Source organism: Cavia porcellus, unplaced genomic scaffold, assembly GCF_034190915.1.
Source record: "Cavia porcellus strain 051 isolate PalLab524CR breed Dunkin Hartley unplaced genomic scaffold, mCavPor4.1 scaffold_35, whole genome shotgun sequence".
NCBI lineage: Eukaryota > Metazoa > Chordata > Mammalia > Rodentia > Caviidae > Cavia > Cavia porcellus.
Genome location: NW_026947518.1, coordinates 3,011,920 through 3,032,084, shown reverse-complemented (window position 1 = coordinate 3,032,084; position 20,165 = coordinate 3,011,920). Strand labels below are relative to the sequence as shown.

The following is a 20,165-nucleotide window of genomic DNA, read 5'->3' as shown; positions in this document are numbered from 1 at the left end:
TCAGTGTTTCTGTTTGTGATTGCACCTTAACTTACTGTGCCCATTATTTGAGATTCTTCTCAAAATCATTTACTTAACAAATGAGGAACATTTCATGATGAAAAGACAATGTTATTAATTATTATGAGAGTATTCTTATTTTCCAACCAACAAAAGATAAATTTTTCTAATGTCATGTAGATTTTTTTCCTTAAAATCAAATATTTATATCTTTTAGGCAAATTTTGTATCACATCTTATCTCAGAAAAAATGCTATAGATAGTATTTATTTCTTTTACTCCTTGCATAAATGTAAACTATTATGCACACATTGTAACATTCATATGTATTTTTGCCTAACTGAACATAACAAGTGTGATTTGCATTCCATATTTGTTTCCATATTTGTTTCTATTTTTACTCAAGCAAAATAAATTAATAGTTAAATTATCAAATAAACTGTTTTTCAGGATGATTAATGCTGCACTAAAAAGACTCAAAATACACATCTGAGTATGTTTCCCACTTTTCCATCCCTCAGAGAATCTTCAATTTATATTTTAGAATTAAACTTCCAACCAATTTGGCACAAATGGCAAATATGAGTAATGTTTTTTCTTTATCTATATCTTTTATATTATCATCTATATCTACTCTTTTAAGATAATTTATAATAAGCAACTCTTAACTATGCTGTTTTGCTTTTGCATAATGTTAGATGTGTTTTTCTAGTAATTCCCATCATCAAGTTGATAAATGGATCTATGCCTTAAAAGAAGTACAGTCATTGCTGTTGTACTGAGCACCAAACTTAAGAATGTTTGCTTCTCAAACTTGATGTCAGCAAATCCAAAAGAAATCTAAATTCCACATTACTAAATTGTAAGAGTCTACAGAAAAGCAATAGAATTGATACATCATATTCCAAAGGGAATAATGAATATATCATGTTAAGATAAGGAACTAAATACAATAGAACCATCATTCCAAAATAATAATGATCAAGCTGTGTTTGGCTCTGAATATAATTTTGCACTGTAAAAAGTTGAGAAAAAATAAAAATTGACGAACAAATATGCATATGTATACATTTATCTATGTATACCTTGGTGAGACAGTAACAGAAATATACACATGTGTATCTTGCTTTAAAATTTAGAGCAACATCTCCTAGTGGAAATTGGTGATGATGATGATGATAATGATTATACCCTTTGAGGATCCTATGGTCTTTTATCTGTCATCACTGACAATTTTTGTGACTTAATGTTATGTTATGGAATAGAATATGAAATCCTATGGAATATAGACTTTGGGCATCTAACATTGAATCTCATGTTTTCTACAGGGTGTCAGTGTAATCTAGAAATTGAAACAACAGAAAAAACTTACAAGTACTGCTATGATATTGACTTTGTGAGAAAATTTCTGAAAAAGTACTTTACACAGTTTGGTGTAATAAACACAAAAAGAAACTAATTGTTCAATAGCATTTTCCTCCTTGAGATTTCCTTTTACATAAACAATATATTACATTGAATCATTCTTGGTGGCAACTTTTTATATCCACACTATTAAATATTCTTTCCATTAGCACTGAAATTCTGGCATACTCAGCTCAAGCTTTTGTTTTATGATTAAAAATCTATCTTACTATCAGAAGTTACAGTCCTTAATTTTGGTATGCATTCTTTAGAAATTAAAGAATTATAAAAAGTCTCTTTTCTCCATACATCATAATGGATTGATAATGTTGGCACATAAATAAGCACACTGGAATACTTACTGTGGTTAAGAAAAGGTAGAGTTACGTTTCACAAATGATTTTGTGTTATATAATTGGAAAGTGGAATAATAGCCAGAACGAAGGAGAATGTAGTTATAATTGCAAGTAGTAGTTATGGACAATAATTACCTAGTGTGAAAGCTTTTCTTGTCTACATGCTAAAACAGCTTACAATTCCCTCTATTTTAATAAGTGTTTAATATTGGATTTTATATATATTTGGGATGAAAATTATAGTGAATTATTAATCACATTTGCTTTTGATTTCAAAACTGGAAAACCAAGTGGTTGTTGGGATGCAATATTTCATAAGGGCTTTCCTTCAGTCTTATTTTCTTGCTTTCTATTCTTTTAAACTCTTTCATTTTCTTTTAAAGAGATTAAGACAAAACAGGACATAAAACTTTTATGCTCCATCCAGCTAGAATGAAGTCTCTTTTCACGTATTGTTATATTATTTCAGATTTTAGTTATAGGAAAGAAATAATTTTGTCCTTTCACTTTCTGTCTGATATTTAGAATTGAAAAGTTTGGGGGGAGGGAAGCAAGGGAGGGAAAAATTCTGCGTTTTCCATCGATGTAGTTACTGGTAATATTATTTTTTGATTCTCAAAAAAGTCCTCGGTTTTAGTGTTTTCTGGTTGTGGTGGTAAAAATGCTCTTCAATGACTAGTTTCAAGCTATCTACATGATTCTGAATTCAGTTAGAAGGAGCAAAACAAAGTTAATCTTGTAAGTCACTGCAACCAAGTTTCAGTACAAGACTTTGTGTGTGTGTGTGTGTGTGTGTGTGTGTGTGTGTGTGTGTGTTTCAAATATTGAAGAGAGAACAGAGGGAAATGTACAATGACTACCATTGTTGTGTAGGCCATGAAAGACATAAATACTAAAATTAATAAGTAGGTAAGTGAGTCAAAAACTTCCAGAGTACTAGAATTACTTAGAAAAAGTAATATCATGGTATAACATAAATTAGTTTGGGGGCTCTGATGGAGGAAATATTCTTTGGCTATTTTATTGGTAAAGTCTATTTTGTGAAAGTGCTATTTGGTTTTAAACTTATGTGATATCAGGAATATGCCATATAAAATATTCAGCTCAGCAGTATTAAAATAGCCTCGAGGTGACTGAGAGATGGAGAAAAGAAGCAAGGAGGGATGCAAAGCATGAGTTGAGAAATAGGACAGATTTCATGCAGCCCACTTCATGTATGATTATCAGTAAAATTTTAGGCCACAAGTCCACACTGTAGTAAGTGTTTACACATACATCTAGTGTGACAGTTTTAGGGAAAGACTTTCAGAAAATTATGAGGGTTTCTGCATTTGGCATTGAGGGAAAAAATAACTTAGCATATGAGATTTTGTTCCCCCAAACTTTTAACATTATAAAGTTATATTAGGGCATTTTTGTTAGCTTTCTTTCAGCACCAAATGACAGCTTTCTGCCTGGCCCTCAGAGGAACATGGAGCATTCGAGGATAAGAAGGGAAGACATTAGAGCACAGGCAAAGAGATGACGATGCCACAGAAGAGATACAAGATGCACTTTTTTTTTTTTTTTTGTCTTTTTCCTTTTTATCGGTACTGGGGATCGAACTCACGACTGCCTGCTTGCAAGGCAGGCGCTTATGCCACTGAGCTAAATCAAAGAGTAGGTATCACAGCTATATTTTTATAAGAAACTTATAATTTAAAATGTTCTGAAGAAATCAGATTATGAGGTAAACATTAAAGCAAATTAATCAATTCACTGAGCTGACTGAATTTTTCTTCCCTGGACACTGAAAGGGAAATGCCTTTCTGAAGACTCAATCTAGGCCAAACATCAAAGAAAGTAAGAATTTATTTACAAATATTGAAAATGTATAAAATCTTCCAAAAAATAAAATATGGCTACTGGGGAATTGGTAAATTAGCTCAGGCTGTCTGCAGCAAAAGACAATGAAGTTTCCACTGAAGTACATGTTCCTGGTCTTCTACTCGTGCTCCATAAAAATGTCTACAGGTGAAAAGTAGACTATGTACTTATTAACAAGCAGATATGCTTTTCTTAATCTCTTGCACACTAAAACTTAAGAACTTCTAAAATAAGAGTAAAATTTATGACATAAATATCAAACATTTTCTCTATTGCTTTTACTTCCCTTGAAAAATCTTTGTATAATGCAGTATGAAAGATTAGACTGTCTGTAAAATGGGACTTTACAGTCAAGATATCCAATTAGGAGGGAGAGATCAAAATTAAACCACATAAAGGACGTATCGAGAAATGCTGTCTAACAAATGCTTGCTGATTGGCTCTGTATGAACTGTGCAAAGGAACAACACATGATGAAAGTCAGTCTGTTTTCTGCAAGTTGGATCGCAGTGTTGACAGCAGAAAAAGAAAATGGGAAGAATTAGGAGGATTGGACAGAGAGTGCCTTCAAACTTCCCAAGGAAAATGGGATAAAGAAAATACTTCATCAGCAAGGTTCAAGTCCAAGGTGATGAGCAGGAAATGTGGAGGGAAAAAGACTCTGAAAAATAAGGAAATTAGCAACAGAAGAATGGAAAAGTAGAAAAAAGTCACCAAGAAAGGGTCCAACAGTACCCAAGAATAAAAGGGCAACGCAAATCATCCATCCTTCATCAAATTGCCATTAATTTAAGAAGAGGAGAGAATTTAAAAATAACTCACTCTTATGTTGATTGTGAACTGTTGTAAAAGTTATATTACTGCAAAAACTTCTTAGCAAGTAAAAGCCATGGAAAATGTGGCCTACATATCAAAAATACAATAAATGATACAATGATGTTTTTCATCAGCAACTAACAAAATGCACATCACATAGATCAGCTTTTTGTCCAAGCAGAGATTATGCTGAGGGCTTCCTGTCCAGAAGGATGACTTATGGAGATATGACAAGTTGGCAGTAAATTACTATGATTGGGAAATGCCTTGGCATTAGGGCGCCCGCAGTTAATTCTCTACAAGTGAGGAGGCTGTGTTTTAAAGAGCAGTGAGTAGGGCAATGACAGAGTTCTCAGAACTAAGCTCAGGAATACGAATACTTTGCTATCTAGCTCCTGTTTTTGTCCATCCACAAATATTTGAAAATATTTTCCTTTCTTCCTAAAATACAGATCATGAAACTATTCATGCAGGACAGCTAGCCATGGCAAAAACCTGACTACGGTCTGGTAGAAGAAACAGAGATTTACAGATTGAAACATTTATCTATCTTTTTGCATGTTGACAGTCATTATGTAGTTTATGGTACAAATACTTTAGGAAAAAAATATAGTATAGTAAACCAATAGTGTCACACTTCAATTACTATACCTAAGACCAGTCATCAAACTAATTTATAGAAATTGATATAATAGGGGGCTGGAGATTTAGCTCAGTGGCATAAGAGCCTGCCTTGCAAGCAGGCCCCCATGAGTTCAATCCCTGGTACCAATAAAAAAGAAAAAAGCCAAAAAAAAAAAAAAAGAAAGAAATTGACTATATATATATATATATATATATATATATATATAATTAAATTTGGTTTATTTGGAACAACTAGTAATGCATAGAAAGGATCGATTCTGTTCTCTTTCTCCCCTTACTGGGAAAGAAGCTGTCTGAAGTTGGTGTGTGCAAGCAATCATAATTCTAAGTAACTTTCTATGTCAAAAATATACAGGTTAATTGCACTGCAAGCACATTATATTTGATATTTAGCGATTAACTCTTATTTACTAAAGACATTAAAATTTTAAAAGAGAGAAACTCTAAAAATTGGAATTTAGGGAGTCAGCTTATGATAATTTAACTTTCTTGAAAATGTCATACTAGAGAGATAATGAAGAATTTATGCAATCTTCCAAATATTCCCTATCACTGGTATCTGTATCTTTACAGGAATACAAATGATCATGATATAATCCTTCATATTGTTAAGTAGATGTATACATATAAAAATATATTTATGTATCTTAGGGTTATATATATATATATATATATATCCTAAAAATCAATCTATCTATCTATCTATCTATCTATCTATGTATCTATGTATCCTTGAGTCTATCTAAAACCATAGACAATTTCAGACACAATAAAGAGGAATTCGCTAATAGAATATTTTCTCATTTGCTGTTATGTTTTACCAATTTGTCCTCAAGAATTTCATATCTAAAATGTTACACATATACTTTAGAAATATATTCACCTTAGGAGAAAAATGAAGCCATTCTTAATGATGTGAAAAATTCTCTTTTAAAATCCAGGTACTGAGAAAATTATTTAATCCACTCTTTTTCACCAGGAGCAATTTGTTTAAGAAGGAATATTTACTTCACCTGTTATATATCCCTTATCAGTTCACCATATGTTATGAAAAAATGTCCATATAACACACCCTGAATTATACTTCTACTATTTAAAAAAAGACAGTTTTGTGTTCATTTCTGAGTATAGAACAATAATTTTTAGACAAATCACAGGAACAAAAATAAACCACACAAATAAAAATAAATCCTTAAAGCATAATTTTTATTGTACTAAAGTATATCAAGAGAATAGTAAATAATATTTTCTTTTATTACACAGTCACAAACTTCCTAACTTAGATGGTAAAGTCAAATGCTTTGTATTACTCTAGAACCAAAATATTATTAACTTAATATATTTAAATCAACCTCACATCTTTTATGAATGAGCAACATATTAGAAAATAAAGTCCTAAAATGAGTTTTAAAATATAATATTAAATGCGACGGAAAAATAAATGTCAAAAGGTGGTGAATAGGTTCCTAGCATTGGCAAAATGTTTGCAAGTTTATTTTCACAGATATTAAATTTATATATTTTGTCAACTCTAACAGAAAATGTTTTGGCAAAATGTGTTTTATGGTATGGTTTGCAGGATAACAACTTCTATGTAACACAAATTAAGATAGTGACATTTTAGACAAAATAAGATCAGAAAAGACCAATAAGTGTTACAGGAGTCTCTCTCTCTCTCTCTCTCTCTCTCTCTCTCTCTCTCTCTCTCTCTCTCTCTCTCTCTCTCTCTTCATGCTAGTGATGCCCTTTTGGTCTAGGATAAAAAAAATAATTTTCAGTGATTTAAATTATTTTATAACTTCACACATGTCCAAATGTGTAGAGTTACAGATTCTCATATTTAGTGTCCACTAACACCAACACTAATTTTAATCCTTATTGTATAAAGTCCCTATTTCCATTGTCCATCTAATGTATCTTTTGAACTTTTAGAATATTCATGAAGTTCAATTTTGGGGGAGTTTTTGCTGTCTATCACAGTCCAACTTTTCTGTTTGTTCTAATAATTGACAACATAGTTCTGTTTGAATATTATCATACTGTTTTCTGATTATATACCTTGCTACAAACTCATAAAATAAGAATAATGTAGTGTGTATTATATTTCATATGCCTATACAAAAAACAGACAAGCAGACAAGTGTAATTTTGTACTTAATGAGCATCTAACCTATCCTTCGTAATATCCATATGTCTGTTTATTATCACTGAAACTTTACAAAGGAAATATATACTTAATATTACATTAATGTATGGAATTTTTTGTATTTACTCTTTAATAATTTCAAATTTTTATGTCTTATATATTGCTAAATTAATATAACCTCATAATAGTCTAGTATCTTACTTTTTTATTTTGGCCATGATATATTAGAAAATATGTTTGCAAAGGCAATATTAAGGAGGTAACACTTTTTTATTTTGCAAAAACTGTGCTTCTTGTAAAATCATGGTATATTTTAGGTGAGGCAAAACCATAGTTATGGTTAGAAGCAGTAAATCAAGCTTAAGCCACTTATCTCTGTGTGGTTTATGACAGATAAGCTCCTTGTCCAGCAGCTCATGTGTGAGCAGAGTTGTTTCACCCACAGATGATTTATTTTGGGTGATCTACTTGTCCAATGAAGATTTATTGCAGAGGATCCACTCTCCACAGTGATTAAACATGTGCAGTTGGCATGTACAGAAGTCAGCAAGCAAAACCAAGACAAATGGGCATAGATTATCCGACCTAGAACCACTGAACCCAAGCATGAAGCAGAAATATGAGCGATCTCTTGTGAAATCATAGGAGTCCTCTTTTAATTATACAGTTTTATACTATTTCATTACTCTATAAAATGAGATTATAAAATTAGGAATACTATTGTCACTTTCAGTGGATCAAATACTGTTTTGAATTATTGAACATGAGCTGTGCCAATGTGCGCTGTTTAGAAGTTTTAACTGATCTATATATTGTCAGGTTAGGAGTCATGTCAGTCAGATCTCTTTAGTCTATGAACTAATGAAAGATTTCCTCTTGTTTTGTTGGTTTAGTTTTGTTTTGTTTTTGTCTTTTTGAGACAAGTTTGGGCTGGCCTTGAGGTCACTGTGTAGCCCAAGATGATCTTGAACTCACAACGATCTTCCTGCTTCTGTCTCCCAAGTGCTGGGATTATAGGCATGAGCCACCACAGTTGGATAATAGAAGGTTTTCAATGAACATACTTACATTTATAAAAATATTAAATTATTGCTGTAATTTTTCTAGTAGTTATTCTTTATTCTTGTTACTTATTAAATTGTTATTTATCAAATACTATAGATATTAAGTAACCTTTTTCAAAGAAATTCAGACCTGTATTTATATTTTCACATGGTTTGTCACACAGCAGAACTTTTGAATTATATTCGATTTCACAACATAGAATTTTTAATTTATAAATTATGCTTTTTATTGTATATAATTTCAGCTAACACATTATCTTGTAGATTTCTCTTATGTAATCATCTAAGAATTTTATATTTTTCTATTTTATGTATTTACTTGAAATGTACAAGGCATCTGTGGTTTTTTTTCCCATCTTTTTGAGACAGAGTCTTGCTATGCAGTTCACGTTGACCCTGAGCTCACTTTGTAGCCCAGGCTGTTCTTGAACTTGCAACAATCCTCCTGTGTCAGCCTCCTGTGTGCTAGGATTACAGGTGTGTACCAAGCCCAGCCAATTGTGTTCTTCTTTCTTAAATTATTAATGTAGATGATCAGTCATCTCAGTGTGTGAGGACAATCTTTCTCAGATAAGTTTACTATACCTTTGCGAATGTTTTTATGAGCTGTCTGAGCCTTTTGTACCATTGATCTATTTGCCAATTCTATTCCCCCACCCCCCCAAATCAAACTTTTTGATTATCATAGTTTTGTAGCATAAATTAAGTCAGATAGTGTCCACTCTCTAACTTTGCTGTTCTTTAAAGTAGTGCTATAGTATTAGATATTCTGATTCTTGTGTTTCTTTTTAATTTTGTTTTTGTTTTTGTTTCGTTTTTGCAATGCCAGAGATAGAATCCAGGGCCTTGTGATTACGAGACAAGAACTCTACAGCTGAGCCATATCTCCAGCTCTCTTTATAATTCTGAATCTCTTTGTCAACACCTAAATATTCAGCATCTAAATGTAATCTGAGTTATAATAAACATTTAAATTAGAAAGAATGGATATCATGATGAATTTGAGTATTTTTATGATTTTTATTTATATTTATATTCATAAAAACACTGTCTCATGGTTGGATTCTGGAAACTTTTGTTTTAGTTTACATTAAGCAAATTTTTAAGCATTGTATTTCTCTGTTTTTACTTTTATAAAGAGTCAACTGTTAAAATCTAGCTTATCAATTTAAATTTGGAGATATATATATATATATATATATAGTGATGCACCATAATTGAGACAAGATCAACTTTCTACACTCAGAATATTCATTTTTTTCTTATATGAGATTGAGCATCTTGAAATCTAGTAGGCTCCGAAATTACTGATTTACTCTTTTACACAGTAGTTTTACCTTTTCTGTAATTGCATACATGCTGAGCTTTATAACACATCATATTAGGTTTAGTTTCATTCTTATAGCAAAGCTTTTGTAATTCTTAGCAGACAATGTACCATATCCATACAATTGAGTAGTTATTGATTTGAGCGAGATTTCTACCCAACAACATCATTTATGAATAAAAATATTTCTTCCTTCTAGTAATTACACATTTAGATTGTATTTCATACCCTCTTACATTATCTAGGATTTGCATTTCAGTATTGAAAAGTAAAAATCAGAGTAAATATTTTGCTTTCATTTTGAATTTAGTGACATTTGTATATTTATTTATGCTGAATGTACTTTTTCATTTGTTTGACTTTCAGTACGGTGAATAAAGCCAGTTTGGATGATTGAGCTCATAATTTTTAACTAATGTCCACACTCATAGTGTTTAATTAGGGTAAGTACCTATTGAAGGAATTGCTGAATCATTTCATTAGTGTATTTTTATGTGTATAAATTACCACAATAATTTCTAGAATGATTGTACAGTTATTCAAATCATCCACCAGATCTGATAGCTCTAACTCACTAGAAACACTTGGAATTACTAGCCTCTTTAATTGTGGCAATTGTCGATTATACATAGTGCTACTTCACTGTGGATTTAATTTGAATAGTATTAGTAACAGGCAATATTGAACTCTAAAATTTTTACTCATTCTTACATCACTTTGGTCAATATATCTTTTTAAGTGCTTTTCTCATTTAGAAAAAAAAATTGACTGTTTAGCTCCTTGTCACTTACTTTTAGGATATTTTTACCATATTCTGTCCTTTTAATTTCCTTGGATATTTGAATTTTGTACTCTTGCACTATATCTTCAAATCCACTTCCACGTGATGTACTAGTTGTTCTGTTCTCTTAGAAATTTGCATCCTTTCCTTCATCCTAAACACAACTTGAAAACTAGAGCTCTGTTTTATAAACTTTTCTATTATTTATGACAATATGCTAATTTCTATAGCAATGGATTATTCATGAGTAAAAGTTTTGTCCAATTGATTGTTGTAATTGTCTTTAAAATCAGGAAGAACCATGTAATGAATGGTTTTGGGTAGTTGGCAACCACTTGAAAAAAAGTAGCTTTCTCCAGCCTTAGACAGTTAAATCATTTATTGTTATTCACATATAGTAGATCAATGAATTATGCATAAAAAGTTCAAAACGTGAGAAACGATTATTTTCTTTTTTCTTTTCTTTTTTTTTTTTTTTTTTTTTTGTCTTTTTCGTTTTTATCTGTACCAGGGATCGAACTCATGACTGCCTGCTTGCAAGGCAGGCGCTTATGCCGCTGAGCTAAATCCGCAGCCCCGAAATAATGATTCTTGAGAAACAATTTCCCAACATAATTCAAATAGTGAATAAGCAACAAGAAAAAAATGAATACATGAAAATATATTTAAGATATTCAGTTATTTAATCCTCTTCTGAATAAAATTTAGAGTCACAATAGGAAAGAAGCATAGATTAGAATTTATTAATTTTTCAACCACTATTTTAAAAAGATTTGAAAAACTTGTTGCTAATTAGGAAAGTAAGTGATCTCTCTCTGTCTCTCTCCATCTCTGTATATATATATATATATATATATATATATATATATATATATATATGTATGTATGTATTTATATATATACTATATATATTTATACATATACATATATATTTACCTATAGATAGGTAATAGATATGCTAGCTTACATATCATATATGTGTGTTCATATTTATCCCTGAATTCAAAATTATCCCAAATTGATAAAAATATAAGATAAAAAGAGCTGTTCCTCAAAAATGAAAAAGAATCAAATTACCAGTTGACACATACTAAATTCATTTTTATTACCTTTCAAATAACATTGAAAATTTGGGCTCGTCTCCCTGCATTAAGTGCTATGCTGGTCATGTGTATAACTACAGGCTGATAAAATTATCCACTTGGTTTATGACAATTTCTTTTAATTGCTTGTTAATGTGACATAATTTTAACGAGCTCTTTCATTGCCATTAAGCAATGCATCCTGTAATCATCAATGTGCAAATATTTATGTGTTACATGTGACATAGTTTGGATTTAGAATGCCTCAGAAAAGTTTATGTTCTAAAGACATGTTCCCACCATAAAGTATTGTTGAAAGGTGATGGAAGCTTTAGAATTTGAGGACTGATGGAAATAGGCCACTGAGGATATAATGGACCCTGATACATCCCCCAGCTTACCGCCATAAGGTTAGTGGCTTTGCTCCTTATACATGCCCTTCCATGGCGCTCTGCCTCCCCATACACCCAGAAAAAGATTAGCCAAATGAGTATGGATTAAAACCTCCAAAGCCATAAGATAAAAATTTTATTTCTTTGAGTTGTCTCTGTCAGGTATTTTGTCACAGTGATAGAAAGTTGCAACATATGATGAAAGTCAATGGAATATTTGTATGTTTTTATTGAATTCCATAATATAGCCCTCTTTTTCTTTGCAACTATTCTCCAGAAATTCTCTAGAATTTCTCTAGAATTCTAGAAATTCTCTAGAAAATCATAGAAGAAATACAAAATGATATTTTTGTAAACATCATTTATCACATTTGGTAAACTGATTCAGAGAATATAAAATGTATGGCAGACACATCCAGTTGATTGTCTAATAGCCATTCTTTCATCTCTTTCCTGGTAGTAAAAATTTTACTCCCCGCCCCAGGTATTGTGTTTCATAAGCTCCTTCGGAGCTATGGAAGAAGAACAGAGTGGGTGACATAAATGTTGTGCAATCCACTCTTTAAGTGTGGGAATGTAATGCCACCATAGCTAACTTGAAAATAATATTTAATATAATTTCTCACTATATATGATTGTCTTTTTTTCTAGTAATGAATGTGAAAGTATGTGACACATTGTCAGGTACTCATAATGCCATTCTGAAGGTGGCTATAAACATACTGGGAAAATAACTTAAGTATTTGGATATTTTATATTGATGTGGTTTTCACTTTCCTGAAAATGCACAGCCTGTAAATATCATGTCATGTGAGTTAATATTCATTTTATTGTTTGTATTAGCTACATCAAAGAGAACAAAACTGACATAAAACTGTAAATCTGTGAAAAAACAAAGAATTGCTTACCACTATGAAACATTTTGCTTCTCTTAAAATACTAAGAATGGCACCAAAGAATATTATTTTGATATGGAAGACAAATCTAGGCATGATGATAAATATGCACACTTATGCATAGCATATGTAACATTTGTCTATGCCTATTAATGTCTATGCACTTAAGAAATACACTTTTTATGCATGCAGGTATATGATATATCTTTAGAGCACAGACAAACTTTTGCAGACACATGCACTAAACGAACAACCATTATAAGTATAGAAAGGGTCACAAGGACTAGGATGTAGATTTCCTGAAAGTTTTCTATATAATAATGTGCAACTTAAAAATATTTATTGCATATACTGAATATGTGCCATATGAGCATGCATTTAATTATTAAACATTAATATAAAAATTTAATCAATACAAATATGAATGCAAACATTATCAAATTAATAAAGCTAATTATGCAAGTGTACAATAATGCTGCACAATATATAAAATTGAATATGTTGTTTAAGAATGATAAACATATGAGCACTTAGCTAGATTATTACTTCTATTAGATTGTAGTAGATTGCACACTATCAAATAGTAAAGGTAAAGAATAGGATAAGAAGAGAAACTGCTGCATAGGCCACGTGGAAAAGGTTTCTAGTCTCATCCATATGATTTTTACATGTTTCATGTCTGAGTTATCAGGAAAGAGAAAGTCCACTTGCCTCCCAGGAATCCATCAAACACTGTCAGTCATAGTCTCTTACTTCATATTCCAAATTTAAATGCCCTGAGCAATCTTTATCCTTAATAGTTGAAAAGTTCAGGGTTAGCATAAGAAGGAAGTGAGCACTATAATGATTTAGGTACCCTTTGATGTACTAAAGTGCTAATTTACCAGATGGTACCCTAGAGTTTTAATACATTTCTGGAGGTGCCTAATTAATCCCATATTATAGCAATTAACAATAAAATACTACTTTGCTTCCATAAATTTTGGAGTGAATTTTGTTAACAATTTCAGTGAAATAACCTATATTTTATCATTGCTTTACATTTTTAAACACTGTTAATCTATTCATAGGACTTTGTTGATTCATTTTTCAAGCTACTAAGTTAATATTATTAAATTATGGAAGAAAATGAATCATTACTAGCCTCATGTTCATTATATGACCTTACAGCTAAATTGAATCCCGGCAGTTCAGATAATAAGCCTATTTTAAGATGGCCTAATACAATATGAATTGTGCTATAACTTGTTTCTGAAAATTGCACATGGGTTGATTAGAATATGGGTTAGAATGGTGTGACTTGTGCTAGACTAATCATAAATTTTAGTTAGGGTAAAAAATAAAAACAAAGTATGAATTTGTAATAAGAGTGGTGCGTAAAATTACAATTAAGTTGTGTCTAATGATTAAACTAGTAGATATAATTATAAAGTTAAATTAATACAACCATAATACTGAATGTATTAATAATATATTTGGTACTATGAAGATGCTATTTTACTTTGATAAAATTTTAGATGTGAGAGTTTTCTGTGCATCAGAATTGCTCCAATTGACCTTTTTAAAAAAGTGAATTATGAACACTAAAGTATCAGGGCCTTGAAATGTTAACTTATAAAGTAGTTTCAATTCTTACGGTTGACTTTGGTAAACTACTTATTAATTTAATTCAGTTTTTCTCTGTAATATACTCTTCATCACAGTTAATACCAACTTTCTATCACTCTATACAGTTCTGAAGTTGTGAGACCATGACAGCCCACAAGATTGTTAATTTAGTTCTTTAACATCTCTCTCACCTATATGTGCCATGTATGTATATGGATATGTATTTTGTTTCTAGTATCCCTACCTCTGTATTTTTTCTTTATAATATATTTATTTTCTGGATCTCTTGTTCTGACATGCACATTTAAAGGAATCCTAACATTTGACTCACAACTTTTGATGATCTGCAGAATATTTCATTGCTGGCTCACATTTTCATTTATGTCATTTGCCATCATTTATACATACAAGACATGTGATTGAGGAACTTCAATTTGCTGCAAAGTGAGCAGAACTCAATACATGGAAAAGCGAGCCAGTCATTTACAATCTGATTACAAGACCAAAGAGACAGACTCTTGCTTGGAATAAGCTGGTATGATATGATTGTAGGAACATGTTTGTGCTGAATACTTTCTTTTTCTTTTTTCCATACTAGACATGGAATTCTGGGCTTTTGAATTGAGCTTTACAACCTTAGGTGACTGTAATCATTTACTTGCGTGTGTGTGTGTGTGTGTGTGCGCGCGCACACATGTGCCTGTGTGTGCATGTGGGTATATTAGACATGGTATCAGTAAGTCGTTAAGCTGCCCAGGCTGGGATCATACTTGAAATCATCCTGCTTACACTCGGAGAAGGCTGAAATTACAGATCTGTACTGCACTTAACTCTAATGAACATTTAAGAGGTATATAGTCTAAATTAGAATGCATTATAGTTGTGAAATGTGCAGTGGATTTCAAATGCTTACGACACAAAAAATTAAAATGTGTAAAATTAACTCTTTCTGAGTTATGTCCTCATATGTGATGCATGGTTTCAGTCCATACCTCTGCTCTGTGAGGTTCACACCTCTGTTCTCAGACTTAATATTTACTTACTTATATTCCAATCTCTCCACAGTGGTTCATATGTAATTTTTTACAGTATATTTATTTTGCAACATTAACAGTTGTGCTTGGCAGTTATTAGATTCTGAAAAAAAATTAATCAAACTTTATTTTCTAATAAGTAGTGCTTATTTCACATGTAAGTGATATAGACCTGTTGTAAAAATTTTATAAATAATTTATTTTTCTAGTTTAGGAGATATTTTTACAATTGGTATCATTTCTAGATATCTCTATGTTTTCATTTTATCTAGACAGTAGTTACAATGTTTTCTCTAATTGCTGAAGAAACTCTCATACCAAACTAATTTCAATTCCGTACATTGTGTCATCTGCTGTGTGTCAGCTTCTATTTTAAGTGGCACAAATAGGCGGCAAATGAAGAAAACAACCCTGTTTCCAAGTATTAAATTTGAGATAGAGCATGCAGAAAAAGCAAGAAAAAATAATTTAACTCAGAAATGCATCAACAACAATAAAGTTAACCTTAGCTTTAGGTGATATGATGAAGGAAGACATCTGTGATAAACTGAATTTTAAACTGAGAAATCTGCTGAAAAGGAACAGAAATACAATGATATCATTAAAGTTCCTAGCTGAAAGAGGAAGGTATAGGGGACCTGAATCATTAATAGGGCTGGCCTGAATGAGGAACACCATGGAAACCAGTACAACTTGAGTAGCATTAAGTGATTATGAGTAGAATAGTGGACAAGATCAAATAAATGGGCCAGCACAGCTCATGGACGGGCCTATGCCTTAGGTGAGCATTTGAATATACTTTGTAAGGGCAATATAATATTGTTCCTATTTTTGACACATTTGAAAATATAACATTTAAAATGTGTTATTCCATTGCATAAAGGATGAATTTTAGCACGTGTGATTTGTTAAAATCAAGGAGATCATTTAGAAATTCTTTTAGTAAAACAAAGGCAGAAGGTGATGATTGAAAAAAAAACATTTTCAGTGGAGATGAAATTCAGACAGTGTAAGTTTTTACACAGTTTAAACCTTTGCCCTATATATTGGTCCCACTATGTATTAACCAAAGAATCTTGTTTTCATTGAATATATTTACACTTTTCTAAGGTAGATTTATACTAAATTATATTTTTCTATGCATTTTTGGTAACCTTAGACAAGTAGCGTAAATCTTACACAACTATGAAGAATGAAATACTAAGACTGATAAATTATTTTCTAAGCATCAAATTGTTAATTAATTGGGATAGAATTCCTCATTTTGAAACTATAGCACCACTTTTAATGCATAATATCACCTCTCCTTTACTAAAGAACCTATCAAATGAACAAATTTAAATTTAATTTTGGCTTGTGTAAAGATGCCTTCCCAGCTCTCACGCAGTCATTGGTGGGGCTTTTAGGTGACTGGATCTAGAGTGCGGGATGCTGGAATTGATTCATGGTGCATTGCTAGGGCACTAGGAATAAGGGTGTGAGTGCCACTCATCCTATTTTGTCCTGGATGAGATATAAGGGATAGAAAGAGCTATGGGTGTCCCTTCTTGCTTTTCTACCTGAACCCTTCCATGAACTGTTTTTCCTCCCCAGTGCCTGTTGACATGACACCTCCCTTGGAGCCAGCCAATTACAGACTCAAATCTTTTAACTGTGGGCTAAAGGTATGTTTCCTCCTTTATTTGGCTGCTGAGTATTTTCTCTCAGCAACAAGAACAGTAACTAAGACACTAATGAGCAGGTTTAAATTAATACTGATTTATAGATACAGAAATGCACATTCGCACATTACATGCATACCTTGTAAAATAAAGAAAAGATGTGATCTAGGTCATTCTCATCTGAATCCCTGCCATCCCCTTAAATGTGTCACTCATGGCTTGCCATTGTTATAGGATTCCGGGGCATTCAGTTCGCACAGTTCAAGGAGATCATTAAGCTTAGTCCCCTTCAGTTTGCAAGCTCTTCCTCAAGAGTTCAAGTTTCACTACTTCCCTTCTTTACCCTTCTTCAGCATCCTCAGAGGTTGGATCCTTCATCTCTGCTCTAACCTCAATCCGCATAATAATACATTGCTGAAGCTTATAAATTTCTTTGAATTTGTTTTCCCCACAGACACAAAATGCCCTCTTTTGCCTCTCTCACCTAATTATATGTCTTCTCCATCAAATCTTAATGTTTTAGGAACATATCTATATCAAATATTCCTACACTTTGTGGTGACATGTGTCTCTGCTGGGCTGCTAGGGGTCCTTAAACAAGTCTGTGCCGTAGTTGTCTGCACAATGTCACTGTTTGGAGCCTCCTGTGTCCGTGTGTGCATGTGTGCATGCACGTGTGTGTATGTGTGTGTGTGTAAACAATGTTGAATGATTAAATGGACCATGGTTTTGTCAAGAAATATGACATATATTTATTAATGACAATAGAAGTGGATATAATAATAAGAATAGCTCAATAAGAATTGATTTTAAAACATTGTGTCATATAGAAGTTAACTACAATGCCCTCACTTTAGCTACTTTTATTACTCTTCTTCTTTGTGGAGACAAAAATAACTTTTGATCAAACTTAAAAATCATAATTAAATCACTTTGAGTAGCTGTCTCCTCAGAAAGTTTTTTCAAATCATTATGTAAGCCTTACTAATGCAAAAGGAATAACAATATATATTTGAAGTTTCAAATATTATTTGGTAAAATAAATCATTTTCATCATTAAGATCACAGGCCCCATATGTGTTTATTTCTAATCAGTTTTATTTTAATTGAGTTTATCTGAAATCTATCTTCTTATTCTTAATAGTGTATTGAATTTTTCATCTGCCATTTGACCTGTTACCAAAGAAAATATATCTGCTTGCTCACCTATGAATTTAATATTAAAATTTGTCACAACAGTAAATTTTAACAGAGATTTGAGAGTTAAGAAGAAATGGTGAAATACAGTTTGAGGGCAAATCCTTAAAATGAAGACTTTCCAGTGACCTTTTATTGATATATTGTAATTCCTCTTTGTCCTCCATCTATGAATAAATTTCAAATTTTCAAGTTATTAAGTTATTTAAGCAATTGATTTGGGTAATTTCATGTTTCACTAGTTTTATGACACAAAAGTTTTACAGTTCACTGTCATCTATCATTAAATTTTTTCATCCAGTCATTTCTAACATAAACGCATGATAGAATATTTTCTTGCTGAATTCTCCTGTCAAGTTTGAAAAGTCAGTTCAAAGAGCTATAGCTGGGAAATGGGAGCATAATTTCTTATATAAATTATGACAGTTTATTAGAAATGTGGAAATTTTAATGTATAAGCACCTTATCTAATATCATATGCCTTTGTGCTGCCAAGAAATAATTATCAGAGGAAATATTTTCCTTTATATTTTTCTATTTTGTATTCTTTGAACAAGTATTGCATGGACAGTTTACTCACTAGCTTAGAAATAAAGTTTATCAGAGCAACAGTGGAAGTTTGGACACTAAAAAGAAAGAAGAATATAACAATTAATGTTGGAAGCAGTGAAAGAAAAATTATTTGCCAAACAGAGGGCTCGATCCACTGCACGATATATTGAATCTGAGTTGTTAAAAAAATTGACCATTTGTCACTTACTAACAAGATCTAGCAGTTCTTTAATTTTTCACATGTGCCCAGTTTGTCTACAAGCTAACAGATGACAAATTATCATTGTGATTATATATTTTTAAAATTACACGAGACAAATAGTATATTGGAGAAGTTAGTTAATTTATACTGTCAGTAGAGTCACTAATTTGAAGAAAAAAGTCAGTCTGAACCCAGTAATTATGTTTTATACCTTAAGCCACAAACTCCAATTTACAGATAATCCTGAAAATATTTTAAAATTCTCTTTAAAATCTAAAATTTTGAATAAAGTAAAATAAAGAAACAAACATAAAATAGTTCCAATTTTTCAGAGTAGGTGAAACTTGGAAACAGATTTAACAAAACACTCACTAAAAACTAAGAACTGCTTCAGAAAGTGACGAGAATGGTGGAAGAAATATGTTTAAAGGAAAGGAGAGAGTTTAATGGGAATTAATGTTTATGTGCTTTTTGCAGTGATAGTTTTACAAATTTAAATATATACCTTATTTTTTGATTATATTATGTACACTAAAATTAATAAACAATTTGAGGGATCCACAGGGAATAATAAAATGAATTTTGTTTTTCAATTATATTCATTGGATATTTATATTCAATTGTATTCCTCTGTAGAGATGTTAAATGCAGAGCTACAACACAATTTTCAAAATTTTTTTGTTGATTTTATGAATAAGACAAGTTATCTTCACTAAACACAAATAGCAAAATCTTAATAATTCAAAGCAAAGCAAATGTTTTCAAATGCAAAGTTTTAAGTGATAAATCAAAAAAGGATCAAATTATACTTTTAATAAGATATTAACAAAACATTATTAAATTTTTTGCCAAAAGTGAAACTTTTCTTTGATCTTTGTCTGTAAATCTTACCATATATTTTAAATAGCTACTGAATATTTCATTGTAATTAAATGACATTCTAGGTAGCATGTTTTACTGATTAGCATGAAACGCACTCTAGATTGAGAAAACTCCATATTCTTTTGAATGACCTTATAGCTTATAACCTTTTGATATTTTTGGTTACTAGCCTATTATACAGTTTTATAAACTTTAATTAAAAAGTTGAGCAATGCGTAGTCTTCCTTTGATGGTGAAGATACATGATATACTAT

The 20,165-nt window shown here is 31.3% G+C and overlaps 1 protein-coding gene across 2 annotated transcripts in view; it reads left to right on the top strand.

Annotated features, from left to right (window-relative positions):
- LOC101789052 (histone H1.8-like) overlaps positions 1 to 20,165 on the top strand; it is a 109,515-nt gene that overhangs the window by 75,933 nt on the left and 13,417 nt on the right. Inside the window, exons 7-8 of one of the 2 annotated variants that reach the window (XR_010045576.1) lie at positions 9,991 to 10,067; positions 17,011 to 17,081. The gene's annotated coding sequence lies outside the window, so the exon portion shown is untranslated. Of the gene's footprint in view, positions 1 to 9,990; positions 10,068 to 14,947; positions 17,082 to 20,165 lie in introns of those variants that run through there. The other variant, XM_063243227.1, reaches the window with a different exon arrangement.